At 49.4% G+C, this 16,556-nt stretch overlaps 6 non-coding genes across 6 annotated transcripts; all 6 read right to left on the bottom strand.

The window, feature by feature from the left end:
* Positions 1-2,234: 2,234 nt before the first annotated feature.
* Positions 2,235-2,353, bottom strand: LOC144206910 (5S ribosomal RNA). Its single transcript, XR_013328473.1, has one exon. It is a non-coding gene; the product is annotated as a 5S ribosomal RNA (ribosomal RNA).
* A 2,373-nt stretch (positions 2,354-4,726) lies between these two features.
* Positions 4,727-4,845, bottom strand: LOC144206937 (5S ribosomal RNA). Its single transcript, XR_013328496.1, has one exon. It is a non-coding gene; the product is annotated as a 5S ribosomal RNA (ribosomal RNA).
* A 2,373-nt stretch (positions 4,846-7,218) lies between these two features.
* On the bottom strand, positions 7,219-7,337 carry LOC144206936 (5S ribosomal RNA). The gene has a single exon (XR_013328495.1). It is a non-coding gene; the product is annotated as a 5S ribosomal RNA (ribosomal RNA).
* A 2,373-nt stretch (positions 7,338-9,710) lies between these two features.
* On the bottom strand, positions 9,711-9,829 carry LOC144206935 (5S ribosomal RNA). Its single transcript, XR_013328494.1, has one exon. It is a non-coding gene; the product is annotated as a 5S ribosomal RNA (ribosomal RNA).
* A 2,373-nt stretch (positions 9,830-12,202) lies between these two features.
* LOC144206933 (5S ribosomal RNA) lies at positions 12,203-12,321 on the bottom strand. Its single transcript, XR_013328492.1, has one exon. It is a non-coding gene; the product is annotated as a 5S ribosomal RNA (ribosomal RNA).
* Positions 12,322-14,694: 2,373 nt separating this feature from the next.
* LOC144206932 (5S ribosomal RNA) lies at positions 14,695-14,813 on the bottom strand. The gene has a single exon (XR_013328491.1). It is a non-coding gene; the product is annotated as a 5S ribosomal RNA (ribosomal RNA).
* Between the last annotated feature and the right edge of the window lie 1,743 nt (positions 14,814-16,556).

Raw genomic sequence — 16,556 nt, 5'->3', positions numbered from 1 at the left:
GCTGTCTAGTCTAATTAAACACTCCAGATTGTCCATAGGTATCCGTGTGTGCAAATCATTGTTTGTCTAGGTGTGCCCTTCTACTGGCTAGCAGCCACTTCAGGGAGAAACTGTCTCACCTGCTGTGGACACAACTCGCAAGGCAATGAACGACGCAAGCGCGGAAACGAGGCAAACGGGGACATATCCCTTCGAGATTCTGAACATGGATTTCATCGAAGCGAACCAAAGTGGCACATGCAAGTACTGTCTTGTGATCATCGACACACTTACCAAGTGGGCCGAGATGTGCCCATCCAAGAAAGCCGACGCCTTGGCAGTCGCAAAAGCCATATGCAAAAGGATCATTCCAAGCCATGGAATACCAACCAGTCATTTGGAGTGATAATGGTGATCGCTCCGTGAGCCACGTGGTCCAAACTCTGGGACGGCATCTTGGAGTCAACCTGAAAGATCGTTGCGCATGCCCCCCCCAAAGTGCTGGACTCGTTGAAGGAACCAATGGAGCGGTCAAACTCAAGACTCAGAAATCCCACGGAAGACACGGGAAAACCACGGCTAGGAAGCCTGAGCCTGGTAGAAACAGACATGAGAATCATTCCAACAGCACAGGGATGCACACCATTTGAGGCAGTGGAGGGCAGAGCCTTCCACCTACCTATGTGGGAAAAAGATCCGGATGGTAGAAGAGAAAGGAGAAACAGATCCTGCCCTCAATCAGTGGTTATGCAAAATGTTCCAAGAAAGAACTGTCTGTAATAAATGCAAATGATCTGCCGACATCTTCTCTGTCTCCCACACAGGAGGTCCTGTCCCCAGGCGACCCGGTACTCGTCAAGGTGATAGAAAGAAAGTGCTGGTCTTCTCCATGTGGGGGCGGACCTCACCGCGTGATCCTGACCGCTAACTTCACCAAGTTGGCCACCGCCGTCAAAGCTGATGAACGATTGTTGGAGCTCACGACCATGATCCAGTGTGGGGCTCGGATGTCCCCCTCGAACACAAACACTGGTCAGTCTCCTCCAAAATCCTGATGGCTCTGTTCCCCTGGGTAAGAACAGCAAAGAACACCCCCCAGACCCGGAACATCTGGAGGCCAGCCATTGACTAGGGATTCCAGCCCCACGTCAACGCATCAGTCCGGCTGCCGAGAGGCCCTAGGCGCCATGGCCCAGGAGACTCATGCTGCACCTTCATCCCTGCCAAAGCATCCTACTCAGTCAATGATGCCCTACAAACTATGAAGAACATACGGAGCGCTATGACAAGAGAGCCGGTTCCACAACGAGGATGGCTTGCCTGGTTCCTCTCGGGCTCATGGATACAGATTCTTTTGAAAGCCCTGGTACCGTTCGTAACTGTTATTGCTCACGTGCTTGTTATCCGGACCTGTTGTTTGCCCTGCTTCTTTGATCAAACGTACCATTGATGCCACAGTCGAACACACCATGATTGTTGAAACCCAGCTAGTGCCATTTCGTATACACATGCCACAATCCATGTCCCAATCAGAACCTGGTGTTGTGCTACTGTCTGACAATGATAAATATGTCTTTCCTACTCTGACACACCAGGCCATGAGGCGATCCTCCCGAGCGGGAGGTCAAAGGAGGAATCATCCCTCAAATAAACGAGGGTCTTTCGCCCACTCCTGGTCGGTCTAAACTCCAGTTCGAAGTCATTTGTGAAGAATTTGGTTCAAAAGTAGCGTCGCTAACGAACGAGGTTCCAATGTATTTATACTCACAAGAGGTGGGAATAGTAAGATTATATCAGCTTTGGTGAGCATAAAAGCATCGTCCTCATACAAACTGTGAATGGCTGACATGTCAGCATAAACACTCAACAGTCTGACTGATCAATCAATCTTAGTCTTGTGATTGAGTTGACATGTCAGTGTCAGACACTGATCAGTTACTTTTTGCCCTGCAAATGACTAAAAGGTATCCGTCCAAAGTCCGGCTGACAACGGTCAGTTTTGCCTGCACGTATAAGACTCACTCACTGGCCATTCAGAGAGAGCTGCAAGGACAACAGACTGTGAGCGGTTCACGCTGTTTGAGCTCTCCCCATTTCTGCAGTCTGGTAATAAACGTATATCCTTTAAATTGCTCTCACTCTTTCTCAAACCTGCTCCCTAGGTTGTTTTTCAGACCTATCAGTCGACTATTAAACGATTGAATGTGTGCGCTTTCTCTCTTTCATTTACACCGACCCCCAGAAAAAAATAAAAAAGCTTACAGCACCTGGTATTCCCAGGCAGTCTCCCATCCAAGTACTAACCAGGCCCGACCCTGCTTAGCTTCCGAGATCGGACGAGATCGGGCGTATTCAGGGTAGTATGGCCGTGAGCCGAGAGAACGTCTCAAACATAGCTATTTAAAAGTTCCAAGACCTCACTTGACAGACTCATCCAGCATGCAGTCTCCAAAAGCAATCATCAAAGTCGCCCCTCTTTGGCGACCAATATAGAGCATTCACAAGGTATAACGGCTGTCTAGTCTAATTAAACACTCCAGATTGTCCATAGGTATCCGTGTGTGCAAATCATTGTTTGTCTAGGTGTGCCCTTCTACTGGCTAGCAGCCACTTCAGGGAGAAACTGTCTCACCTGCTGTGGACACAACTCGCAAGGCAATGAACGACGCAAGCGCGGAAACGAGGCAAACGGGGACATATCCCTTCGAGATTCTGAACATGGATTTCACCGAAGCGAACCAAAGTGGCACATGCAAGTACTGTCTTGTGATCATCGACACACTTACCAAGTGGGTCGAGATGTGCCCATCCAAGAAAGCCGACGCCTTGGCAGTCGCAAAAGCCATATGCAAAAGGATCATTCCAAGCCATGGAATACCAACCAGTCATTTGGAGTGATAATGGTGATCGCTCCGTGAGCCACGTGGTCCAAACTCTGGGACGGCATCTTGGAGTCAACCTGAAAGATCGTTGCGCATGCCGCCCCCAAAGTGCTGGACTCGTTGAAGGAACCAATGGAGCGGTCAAACTCAAGACTCAGAAATACCACGGAAGACACGGGAAAACCACGGCTAGGAAGCCTGAGCCTGGTAGAAACAGACATGAGAATCATTCCAACAGCACAGGGATGCACACCATTTGAGGCAGTGGAGGGCAGAGCCTTCCACCTACCTATGTGGGAAAAAGATCCGGATGGTAGAAGAGAAAGGAGAAACAGATCCTGCCCTCAATCAGTGGTTATGCAAAATGTTCCAAGAAAGAACTGTCTGTAATAAATGCAAATGATCTGCCGACATCTTCTCTGTCTCCCACACAGGAGGTCCTGTCCCCAGGCGACCCGGTACTCGTCAAGGTGATAGAAAGAAAGTGCTGGTCTTCTCCATGTGGGGGCGGACCTCACCGCGTGATCCTGACCGCTAACTTCACCAAGTTGGCCACCGCCGTCAAAGCTGATGAACGATTGTTGGAGCTCACGACCATGATCCAGTGTGGGGCTCGGATGTCCCCCTCGAACACAAACACTGGTCAGTCTCCTCCAAAATCCTGATGGCTCTGTTCCCCTGGGTAAGAACAGCAAAGAACACCCCCCAGACCCGGAACATCTGGAGGCCAGCCATTGACTAGGGATTCCAGCCCCACGTCAACGCATCAGTCCGGCTGCCGAGAGGCCCTAGGCGCCATGGCCCAGGAGACTCATGCTGCACCTTCATCCCTGCCAAAGCATCCTACTCAGTCAATGATGCCCTACAAACTATGAAGAACATACGGAGCGCTATGACAAGAGAGCCGGTTCCACAACGAGGATGGCTTGCCTGGTTCCTCTCGGGCTCATGGATACAGACTCTTTTGAAAGCCCTGGTACCGTTCGTAACTGTTATTGCTCACGTGCTTGTTATCCGGACCTGTTGTTTGCCCTGCTTCTTTGATCAAACGTACCATTGATGCCACAGTCGAACACACCATGATTGTTGAAACCCAGCTAGTGCCATTTCGTATACACATGCCACAATCCATGTCCCAATCAGAACCTGGTGTTGTGCTACTGTCTGACAATGATAAATATGTCTTTCCTACTCTGACACACCAGGCCATGAGGCGATCCTCCCGAGCGGGAGGTCAAAGGAGGAATCATCCCTCAAATAAACGAGGGTCTTTCGCCCACTCCTGGTCGGTCTAAACTCCAGTTCGAAGTCATTTGTGAAGAATTTGGTTCAAAAGTAGCGTCGCTAACGAACGAGGTTCCAATGTATTTATACTCACAAGAGGTGGGAATAGTAAGATTATATCAGCTTTGGTGAGCATAAAAGCATCGTCCTCATACAAACTGTGAATGGCTGACATGTCAGCATAAACACTCAACAGTCTGACTGATCAATCAATCTTAGTCTTGTGATTGAGTTGACATGTCAGTGTCAGACACTGATCAGTTACTTTTTGCCCTGCAAATGACTAAAAGGTATCCGTCCAAAGTCCGGCTGACAACGGTCAGTTTTGCCTGCACGTATAAGACTCACTCACTGGCCATTCAGAGAGAGCTGCAAGGACAACAGACTGTGAGCGGTTCACGCTGTTTGAGCTCTCCCCATTTCTGCAGTCTGGTAATAAATGTATATCCTTTAAATTGCTCTCACTCTTTCTCAAACCTGCTCCCTAGGTTGTTTTTCAGACCTATCAGTCGACTATTAAACGATTGAATGTGTGCGCTTTCTCTCTTTCATTTACACCGACCCCCAGAAAAAAATAAAAAAGCTTACAGCACCTGGTATTCCCAGGCGGTCTCCCATCCAAGTACTAACCAGGCCCGACCCTGCTTAGCTTCCGAGATCGGACGAGATCGGGCGTATTCAGGGTAGTATGGCCGTAAGCCGAGAGAACGTCTCAAACATAGCTATTTAAAAGTTCCAAGACCTCACTTGACAGACTCATCCAGCATGCAGTCTCCAAAAGCAATCATCAAAGTCGCCCCTCTTTGGCGACCAATATAGAGCATTCACAAGGTATAACGGCTGTCTAGTCTAATTAAACACTCCAGATTGTCCATAGGTATCCGTGTGTGCAAATCATTGTTTGTCTAGGTGTGCCCTTCTACTGGCTAGCAGCCACTTCAGGGAGAAACTGTCTCACCTGCTGTGGACACAACTCGCAAGGCAATGAACGACGCAAGCGCGGAAACGAGGCAAACGGGGACATATCCCTTCGAGATTCTGAACATGGATTTCACCGAAGCGAACCAAAGTGGCACATGCAAGTACTGTCTTGTGATCATCGACACACTTACCAAGTGGGTCGAGATGTGCCCATCCAAGAAAGCCGACGCCTTGGCAGTCGCAAAAGCCATATGCAAAAGGATCATTCCAAGCCATGGAATACCAACCAGTCATTTGGAGTGATAATGGTGATCGCTCCGTGAGCCACGTGGTCCAAACTCTGGGACGGCATCTTGGAGTCAACCTGAAAGATCGTTGCGCATGCCGCCCCCAAAGTGCTGGACTCGTTGAAGGAACCAATGGAGCGGTCAAACTCAAGACTCAGAAATACCACGGAAGACACGGGAAAACCACGGCTAGGAAGCCTGAGCCTGGTAGAAACAGACATGAGAATCATTCCAACAGCACAGGGATGCACACCATTTGAGGCAGTGGAGGGCAGAGCCTTCCACCTACCTATGTGGGAAAAAGATCCGGATGGTAGAAGAGAAAGGAGAAACAGATCCTGCCCTCAATCAGTGGTTATGCAAAATGTTCCAAGAAAGAACTGTCTGTAATAAATGCAAATGATCTGCCGACATCTTCTCTGTCTCCCACACAGGAGGTCCTGTCCCCAGGCGACCCGGTACTCGTCAAGGTGATAGAAAGAAAGTGCTGGTCTTCTCCATGTGGGGGCGGACCTCACCGCGTGATCCTGACCGCTAACTTCACCAAGTTGGCCACCGCCGTCAAAGCTGATGAACGATTGTTGGAGCTCACGACCATGATCCAGTGTGGGGCTCGGATGTCCCCCTCGAACACAAACACTGGTCAGTCTCCTCCAAAATCCTGATGGCTCTGTTCCCCTGGGTAAGAACAGCAAAGAACATCCCCCAGACCCGGAACATCTGGAGGCCAGCCATTGACTAGGGATTCCAGCCCCACGTCAACGCATCAGTCCGGCTGCCGAGAGGCCCTAGGCGCCATGGCCCAGGAGACTCATGCTGCACCTTCATCCCTGCCAAAGCATCCTACTCAGTCAATGATGCCCTACAAACTATGAAGAACATACGGAGCGCTATGACAAGAGAGCCGGTTCCACAACGAGGATGGCTTGCCTGGTTCCTCTCGGGCTCATGGATACAGACTCTTTTGAAAGCCCTGGTACCGTTCGTAACTGTTATTGCTCACGTGCTTGTTATCCGGACCTGTTGTTTGCCCTGCTTCTTTGATCAAACGTACCATTGATGCCACAGTCGAACACACCATGATTGTTGAAACCCAGCTAGTGCCATTTCGTATACACATGCCACAATCCATGTCCCAATCAGAACCTGGTGTTGTGCTACTGTCTGACAATGATAAATATGTCTTTCCTACTCTGACACACCAGGCCATGAGGCGATCCTCCCGAGCGGGAGGTCAAAGGAGGAATCATCCCTCAAATAAACGAGGGTCTTTCGCCCACTCCTGGTCGGTCTAAACTCCAGTTCGAAGTCATTTGTGAAGAATTTGGTTCAAAAGTAGCGTCGCTAACGAACGAGGTTCCAATGTATTTATACTCACAAGAGGTGGGAATAGTAAGATTATATCAGCTTTGGTGAGCATAAAAGCATCGTCCTCATACAAACTGTGAATGGCTGACATGTCAGCATAAACACTCAACAGTCTGACTGATCAATCAATCTTAGTCTTGTGATTGAGTTGACATGTCAGTGTCAGACACTGATCAGTTACTTTTTGCCCTGCAAATGACTAAAAGGTATCCGTCCAAAGTCCGGCTGACAACGGTCAGTTTTGCCTGCACGTATAAGACTCACTCACTGGCCATTCAGAGAGAGCTGCAAGGACAACAGACTGTGAGCGGTTCACGCTGTTTGAGCTCTCCCCATTTCTGCAGTCTGGTAATAAACGTATATCCTTTAAATTGCTCTCACTCTTTCTCAAACCTGCTCCCTAGGTTGTTTTTCAGACCTATCAGTCGACTATTAAACGATTGAATGTGTGCGCTTTCTCTCTTTCATTTACACCGACCCCCAGAAAAAAATAAAAAAGCTTACAGCACCTGGTATTCCCAGGCGGTCTCCCATCCAAGTACTAACCAGGCCCGACCCTGCTTAGCTTCCGAGATCGGACGAGATCGGGCGTATTCAGGGTAGTATGGCCGTAAGCCGAGAGAACGTCTCAAACATAGCTATTTAAAAGTTCCAAGACCTCACTTGACAGACTCATCCAGCATGCAGTCTCCAAAAGCAATCATCAAAGTCGCCCCTCTTTGGCGACCAATATAGAGCATTCACAAGGTATAACGGCTGTCTAGTCTAATTAAACACTCCAGATTGTCCATAGGTATCCGTGTGTGCAAATCATTGTTTGTCTAGGTGTGCCCTTCTACTGGCTAGCAGCCACTTCAGGGAGAAACTGTCTCACCTGCTGTGGACACAACTCGCAAGGCAATGAACGACGCAAGCGCGGAAACGAGGCAAACGGGGACATATCCCTTCGAGATTCTGAACATGGATTTCACCGAAGCGAACCAAAGTGGCACATGCAAGTACTGTCTTGTGATCATCGACACACTTACCAAGTGGGTCGAGATGTGCCCATCCAAGAAAGCCGACGCCTTGGCAGTCGCAAAAGCCATATGCAAAAGGATCATTCCAAGCCATGGAATACCAACCAGTCATTTGGAGTGATAATGGTGATCGCTCCGTGAGCCACGTGGTCCAAACTCTGGGACGGCATCTTGGAGTCAACCTGAAAGATCGTTGCGCATGCCGCCCCCAAAGTGCTGGACTCGTTGAAGGAACCAATGGAGCGGTCAAACTCAAGACTCAGAAATACCACGGAAGACACGGGAAAACCACGGCTAGGAAGCCTGAGCCTGGTAGAAACAGACATGAGAATCATTCCAACAGCACAGGGATGCACACCATTTGAGGCAGTGGAGGGCAGAGCCTTCCACCTACCTATGTGGGAAAAAGATCCGGATGGTAGAAGAGAAAGGAGAAACAGATCCTGCCCTCAATCAGTGGTTATGCAAAATGTTCCAAGAAAGAACTGTCTGTAATAAATGCAAATGATCTGCCGACATCTTCTCTGTCTCCCACACAGGAGGTCCTGTCCCCAGGCGACCCGGTACTCGTCAAGGTGATAGAAAGAAAGTGCTGGTCTTCTCCATGTGGGGGCGGACCTCACCGCGTGATCCTGACCGCTAACTTCACCAAGTTGGCCACCGCCGTCAAAGCTGATGAACGATTGTTGGAGCTCACGACCATGATCCAGTGTGGGGCTCGGATGTCCCCCTCGAACACAAACACTGGTCAGTCTCCTCCAAAATCCTGATGGCTCTGTTCCCCTGGGTAAGAACAGCAAAGAACACCCCCCAGACCCGGAACATCTGGAGGCCAGCCATTGACTAGGGATTCCAGCCCCACGTCAACGCATCAGTCCGGCTGCCGAGAGGCCCTAGGCGCCATGGCCCAGGAGACTCATGCTGCACCTTCATCCCTGCCAAAGCATCCTACTCAGTCAATGATGCCCTACAAACTATGAAGAACATACGGAGCGCTATGACAAGAGAGCCGGTTCCACAACGAGGATGGCTTGCCTGGTTCCTCTCGGGCTCATGGATACAGACTCTTTTGAAAGCCCTGGTACCGTTCGTAACTGTTATTGCTCACGTGCTTGTTATCCGGACCTGTTGTTTGCCCTGCTTCTTTGATCAAACGTACCATTGATGCCACAGTCGAACACACCATGATTGTTGAAACCCAGCTAGTGCCATTTCGTATACACATGCCACAATCCATGTCCCAATCAGAACCTGGTGTTGTGCTACTGTCTGACAATGATAAATATGTCTTTCCTACTCTGACACACCAGGCCATGAGGCGATCCTCCCGAGCGGGAGGTCAAAGGAGGAATCATCCCTCAAATAAACGAGGGTCTTTCGCCCACTCCTGGTCGGTCTAAACTCCAGTTCGAAGTCATTTGTGAAGAATTTGGTTCAAAAGTAGCGTCGCTAACGAACGAGGTTCCAATGTATTTATACTCACAAGAGGTGGGAATAGTAAGATTATATCAGCTTTGGTGAGCATAAAAGCATCGTCCTCATACAAACTGTGAATGGCTGACATGTCAGCATAAACACTCAACAGTCTGACTGATCAATCAATCTTAGTCTTGTGATTGAGTTGACATGTCAGTGTCAGACACTGATCAGTTACTTTTTGCCCTGCAAATGACTAAAAGGTATCCGTCCAAAGTCCGGCTGACAACGGTCAGTTTTGCCTGCACGTATAAGACTCACTCACTGGCCATTCAGAGAGAGCTGCAAGGACAACAGACTGTGAGCGGTTCACGCTGTTTGAGCTCTCCCCATTTCTGCAGTCTGGTAATAAATGTATATCCTTTAAATTGCTCTCACTCTTTCTCAAACCTGCTCCCTAGGTTGTTTTTCAGACCTATCAGTCGACTATTAAACGATTGAATGTGTGCGCTTTCTCTCTTTCATTTACACCGACCCCCAGAAAAAAATAAAAAAGCTTACAGCACCTGGTATTCCCAGGCGGTCTCCCATCCAAGTACTAACCAGGCCCGACCCTGCTTAGCTTCCGAGATCGGACGAGATCGGGCGTATTCAGGGTAGTATGGCCGTAAGCCGAGAGAACGTCTCAAACATAGCTATTTAAAAGTTCCAAGACCTCACTTGACAGACTCATCCAGCATGCAGTCTCCAAAAGCAATCATCAAAGTCGCCCCTCTTTGGCGACCAATATAGAGCATTCACAAGGTATAACGGCTGTCTAGTCTAATTAAACACTCCAGATTGTCCATAGGTATCCGTGTGTGCAAATCATTGTTTGTCTAGGTGTGCCCTTCTACTGGCTAGCAGCCACTTCAGGGAGAAACTGTCTCACCTGCTGTGGACACAACTCGCAAGGCAATGAACGACGCAAGCGCGGAAACGAGGCAAACGGGGACATATCCCTTCGAGATTCTGAACATGGATTTCACCGAAGCGAACCAAAGTGGCACATGCAAGTACTGTCTTGTGATCATCGACACACTTACCAAGTGGGTCGAGATGTGCCCATCCAAGAAAGCCGACGCCTTGGCAGTCGCAAAAGCCATATGCAAAAGGATCATTCCAAGCCATGGAATACCAACCAGTCATTTGGAGTGATAATGGTGATCGCTCCGTGAGCCACGTGGTCCAAACTCTGGGACGGCATCTTGGAGTCAACCTGAAAGATCGTTGCGCATGCCGCCCCCAAAGTGCTGGACTCGTTGAAGGAACCAATGGAGCGGTCAAACTCAAGACTCAGAAATCCCACGGAAGACACGGGAAAACCACGGCTAGGAAGCCTGAGCCTGGTAGAAACAGACATGAGAATCATTCCAACAGCACAGGGATGCACACCATTTGAGGCAGTGGAGGGCAGAGCCTTCCACCTACCTATGTGGGAAAAAGATCCGGATGGTAGAAGAGAAAGGAGAAACAGATCCTGCCCTCAATCAGTGGTTATGCAAAATGTTCCAAGAAAGAACTGTCTGTAATAAATGCAAATGATCTGCCGACATCTTCTCTGTCTCCCACACAGGAGGTCCTGTCCCCAGGCGACCCGGTACTCGTCAAGGTGATAGAAAGAAAGTGCTGGTCTTCTCCATGTGGGGGCGGACCTCACCGCGTGATCCTGACCGCTAACTTCACCAAGTTGGCCACCGCCGTCAAAGCTGATGAACGATTGTTGGAGCTCACGACCATGATCCAGTGTGGGGCTCGGATGTCCCCCTCGAACACAAACACTGGTCAGTCTCCTCCAAAATCCTGATGGCTCTGTTCCCCTGGGTAAGAACAGCAAAGAACACCCCCCAGACCCGGAACATCTGGAGGCCAGCCATTGACTAGGGATTCCAGCCCCACGTCAACGCATCAGTCCGGCTGCCGAGAGGCCCTAGGCGCCATGGCCCAGGAGACTCATGCTGCACCTTCATCCCTGCCAAAGCATCCTACTCAGTCAATGATGCCCTACAAACTATGAAGAACATACGGAGCGCTATGACAAGAGAGCCGGTTCCACAACGAGGATGGCTTGCCTGGTTCCTCTCGGGCTCATGGATACAGATTCTTTTGAAAGCCCTGGTACCGTTCGTAACTGTTATTGCTCACGTGCTTGTTATCCGGACCTGTTGTTTGCCCTGCTTCTTTGATCAAACGTACCATTGATGCCACAGTCGAACACACCATGATTGTTGAAACCCAGCTAGTGCCATTTCGTATACACATGCCACAATCCATGTCCCAATCAGAACCTGGTGTTGTGCTACTGTCTGACAATGATAAATATGTCTTTCCTACTCTGACACACCAGGCCATGAGGCGATCCTCCCGAGCGGGAGGTCAAAGGAGGAATCATCCCTCAAATAAACGAGGGTCTTTCGCCCACTCCTGGTCGGTCTAAACTCCAGTTCGAAGTCATTTGTGAAGAATTTGGTTCAAAAGTAGCGTCGCTAACGAACGAGGTTCCAATGTATTTATACTCACAAGAGGTGGGAATAGTAAGATTATATCAGCTTTGGTGAGCATAAAAGCATCGTCCTCATACAAACTGTGAATGGCTGACATGTCAGCATAAACACTCAACAGTCTGACTGATCAATCAATCTTAGTCTTGTGATTGAGTTGACATGTCAGTGTCAGACACTGATCAGTTACTTTTTGCCCTGCAAATGACTAAAAGGTATCCGTCCAAAGTCCGGCTGACAACGGTCAGTTTTGCCTGCACGTATAAGACTCACTCACTGGCCATTCAGAGAGAGCTGCAAGGACAACAGACTGTGAGCGGTTCACGCTGTTTGAGCTCTCCCCATTTCTGCAGTCTGGTAATAAATGTATATCCTTTAAATTGCTCTCACTCTTTCTCAAACCTGCTCCCTAGGTTGTTTTTCAGACCTATCAGTCGACTATTAAACGATTGAATGTGTGCGCTTTCTCTCTTTCATTTACACCGACCCCCAGAAAAAAATAAAAAAGCTTACAGCACCTGGTATTCCCAGGCGGTCTCCCATCCAAGTACTAACCAGGCCCGACCCTGCTTAGCTTCCGAGATCGGACGAGATCGGGCGTATTCAGGGTAGTATGGCCGTAAGCCGAGAGAACGTCTCAAACATAGCTATTTAAAAGTTCCAAGACCTCACTTGACAGACTCATCCAGCATGCAGTCTCCAAAAGCAATCATCAAAGTCGCCCCTCTTTGGCGACCAATATAGAGCATTCACAAGGTATAACGGCTGTCTAGTCTAATTAAACACTCCAGATTGTCCATAGGTATCCGTGTGTGCAAATCATTGTTTGTCTAGGTGTGCCCTTCTACTGGCTAGCAGCCACTTCAGGGAGAAACTGTCTCACCTGCTGTGGACACAACTCGCAAGGCAATGAACGACGCAAGCGCGGAAACGAGGCAAACGGGGACATATCCCTTCGAGATTCTGAACATGGATTTCATCGAAGCGAACCAAAGTGGCACATGCAAGTACTGTCTTGTGATCATCGACACACTTACCAAGTGGGTCGAGATGTGCCCATCCAAGAAAGCCGACGCCTTGGCAGTCGCAAAAGCCATATGCAAAAGGATCATTCCAAGCCATGGAATACCAACCAGTCATTTGGAGTGATAATGGTGATCGCTCCGTGAGCCACGTGGTCCAAACTCTGGGACGGCATCTTGGAGTCAACCTGAAAGATCGTTGCGCATGCCGCCCCCAAAGTGCTGGACTCGTTGAAGGAACCAATGGAGCGGTCAAACTCAAGACTCAGAAATCCCACGGAAGACACGGGAAAACCACGGCTAGGAAGCCTGAGCCTGGTAGAAACAGACATGAGAATCATTCCAACAGCACAGGGATGCACACCATTTGAGGCAGTGGAGGGCAGAGCCTTCCACCTACCTATGTGGGAAAAAGATCCGGATGGTAGAAGAGAAAGGAGAAACAGATCCTGCCCTCAATCAGTGGTTATGCAAAATGTTCCAAGAAAGAACTGTCTGTAATAAATGCAAATGATCTGCCGACATCTTCTCTGTCTCCCACACAGGAGGTCCTGTCCCCAGGCGACCCGGTACTCGTCAAGGTGATAGAAAGAAAGTGCTGGTCTTCTCCATGTGGGGGCGGACCTCACCGCGTGATCCTGACCGCTAACTTCACCAAGTTGGCCACCGCCGTCAAAGCTGATGAACGATTGTTGGAGCTCACGACCATGATCCAGTGTGGGGCTCGGATGTCCCCCTCGAACACAAACACTGGTCAGTCTCCTCCAAAATCCTGATGGCTCTGTTCCCCTGGGTAAGAACAGCAAAGAACACCCCCCAGACCCGGAACATCTGGAGGCCAGCCATTGACTAGGGATTCCAGCCCCACGTCAACGCATCAGTCCGGCTGCCGAGAGGCCCTAGGCGCCATGGCCCAGGAGACTCATGCTGCACCTTCATCCCTGCCAAAGCATCCTACTCAGTCAATGATGCCCTACAAACTATGAAGAACATACGGAGCGCTATGACAAGAGAGCCGGTTCCACAACGAGGATGGCTTGCCTGGTTCCTCTCGGGCTCATGGATACAGACTCTTTTGAAAGCCCTGGTACCGTTCGTAACTGTTATTGCTCACGTGCTTGTTATCCGGACCTGTTGTTTGCCCTGCTTCTTTGATCAAACGTACCATTGATGCCACAGTCGAACACACCATGATTGTTGAAACCCAGCTAGTGCCATTTCGTATACACATGCCACAATCCATGTCCCAATCAGAACCTGGTGTTGTGCTACTGTCTGACAATGATAAATATGTCTTTCCTACTCTGACACACCAGGCCATGAGGCGATCCTCCCGAGCGGGAGGTCAAAGGAGGAATCATCCCTCAAATAAACGAGGGTCTTTCGCCCACTCCTGGTCGGTCTAAACTCCAGTTCGAAGTCATTTGTGAAGAATTTGGTTCAAAAGTAGCGTCGCTAACGAACGAGGTTCCAATGTATTTATACTCACAAGAGGTGGGAATAGTAAGATTATATCAGCTTTGGTGAGCATAAAAGCATCGTCCTCATACAAACTGTGAATGGCTGACATGTCAGCATAAACACTCAACAGTCTGACTGATCAATCAATCTTAGTCTTGTGATTGAGTTGACATGTCAGTGTCAGACACTGATCAGTTACTTTTTGCCCTGCAAATGACTAAAAGGTATCCGTCCAAAGTCCGGCTGACAACGGTCAGTTTTGCCTGCACGTATAAGACTCACTCACTGGCCATTCAGAGAGAGCTGCAAGGACAACAGACTGTGAGCGGTTCACGCTGTTTGAGCTCTCCCCATTTCTGCAGTCTGGTAATAAATGTATATCCTTTAAATTGCTCTCACTCTTTCTCAAACCTGCTCCCTAGGTTGTTTTTCAGACCTATCAGTCGACTATTAAACGATTGAATGTGTGCGCTTTCTCTCTTTCATTTACACCGACCCCCAGAAAAAAATAAAAAAGCTTACAGCACCTGGTATTCCCAGGCGGTCTCCCATCCAAGTACTAACCAGGCCCGACCCTGCTTAGCTTCCGAGATCGGACGAGATCGGGCGTATTCAGGGTAGTATGGCCGTAAGCCGAGAGAACGTCTCAAACATAGCTATTTAAAAGTTCCAAGACCTCACTTGACAGACTCATCCAGCATGCAGTCTCCAAAAGCAATCATCAAAGTCGCCCCTCTTTGGCGACCAATATAGAGCATTCACAAGGTATAACGGCTGTCTAGTCTAATTAAACACTCCAGATTGTCCATAGGTATCCGTGTGTGCAAATCATTGTTTGTCTAGGTGTGCCCTTCTACTGGCTAGCAGCCACTTCAGGGAGAAACTGTCTCACCTGCTGTGGACACAACTCGCAAGGCAATGAACGACGCAAGCGCGGAAACGAGGCAAACGGGGACATATCCCTTCGAGATTCTGAACATGGATTTCATCGAAGCGAACCAAAGTGGCACATGCAAGTACTGTCTTGTGATCATCGACACACTTACCAAGTGGGTCGAGATGTGCCCATCCAAGAAAGCCGACGCCTTGGCAGTCGCAAAAGCCATATGCAAAAGGATCATTCCAAGCCATGGAATACCAACCAGTCATTTGGAGTGATAATGGTGATCGCTCCGTGAGCCACGTGGTCCAAACTCTGGGACGGCATCTTGGAGTCAACCTGAAAGATCGTTGCGCATGCCGCCCCCAAAGTGCTGGACTCGTTGAAGGAACCAATGGAGCGGTCAAACTCAAGACTCAGAAATCCCACGGAAGACACGGGAAAACCACGGCTAGGAAGCCTGAGCCTGGTAGAAACAGACATGAGAATCATTCCAACAGCACAGGGATGCACACCATTTGAGGCAGTGGAGGGCAGAGCCTTCCACCTACCTATGTGGGAAAAAGATCCGGATGGTAGAAGAGAAAGGAGAAACAGATCCTGCCCTCAATCAGTGGTTATGCAAAATGTTCCAAGAAAGAACTGTCTGTAATAAATGCAAATGATCTGCCGACATCTTCTCTGTCTCCCACACAGGAGGTCCTGTCCCCAGGCGACCCGGTACTCGTCAAGGTGATAGAAAGAAAGTGCTGGTCTTCTCCATGTGGGGGCGGACCTCACCGCGTGATCCTGACCGCTAACTTCACCAAGTTGGCCACCGCCGTCAAAGCTGATGAACGATTGTTGGAGCTCACGACCATGATCCAGTGTGGGGCTCGGATGTCCCCCTCGAACACAAACACTGGTCAGTCTCCTCCAAAATCCTGATGGCTCTGTTCCCCTGGGTAAGAACAGCAAAGAACACCCCCCAGACCCGGAACATCTGGAGGCCAGCCATTGACTAGGGATTCCAGCCCCACGTCAACGCATCAGTCCGGCTGCCGAGAGGCCCTAGGCGCCATGGCCCAGGAGACTCATGCTGCACCTTCATCCCTGCCAAAGCATCCTACTCAGTCAATGATGCCCTACAAACTATGAAGAACATACGGAGCGCTATGACAAGAGAGCCGGTTCCACAACGAGGATGGCTTGCCTGGTTCCTCTCGGGCTCATGGATACAGACTCTTTTGAAAGCCCTGGTACCGTTCGTAACTGTTATTGCTCACGTGCTTGTTATCCGGACCTGTTGTTTGCCCTGCTTCTTTGATCAAACGTACCATTGATGCCACAGTCGAACACACCATGATTGTTGAAACCCAGCTAGTGCCATTTCGTATACACATGCCACAATCCATGTCCCAATCAGAACCTGGTGTTGTGCTACTGTCTGACAATGATAAATATGTCTTTCCTACTCTGACACACCAGGCCATGAGGCGATCCTCCCGAGCGGGAGGT

This window comes from Stigmatopora nigra, chromosome 13, assembly GCF_051989575.1.
Source record: "Stigmatopora nigra isolate UIUO_SnigA chromosome 13, RoL_Snig_1.1, whole genome shotgun sequence".
NCBI classification, from domain to species: domain Eukaryota; kingdom Metazoa; phylum Chordata; class Actinopteri; order Syngnathiformes; family Syngnathidae; genus Stigmatopora; species Stigmatopora nigra.
Note: the sequence above shows the minus strand (reverse complement) of the source record. Positions and strands in the feature narration are given on the sequence as shown.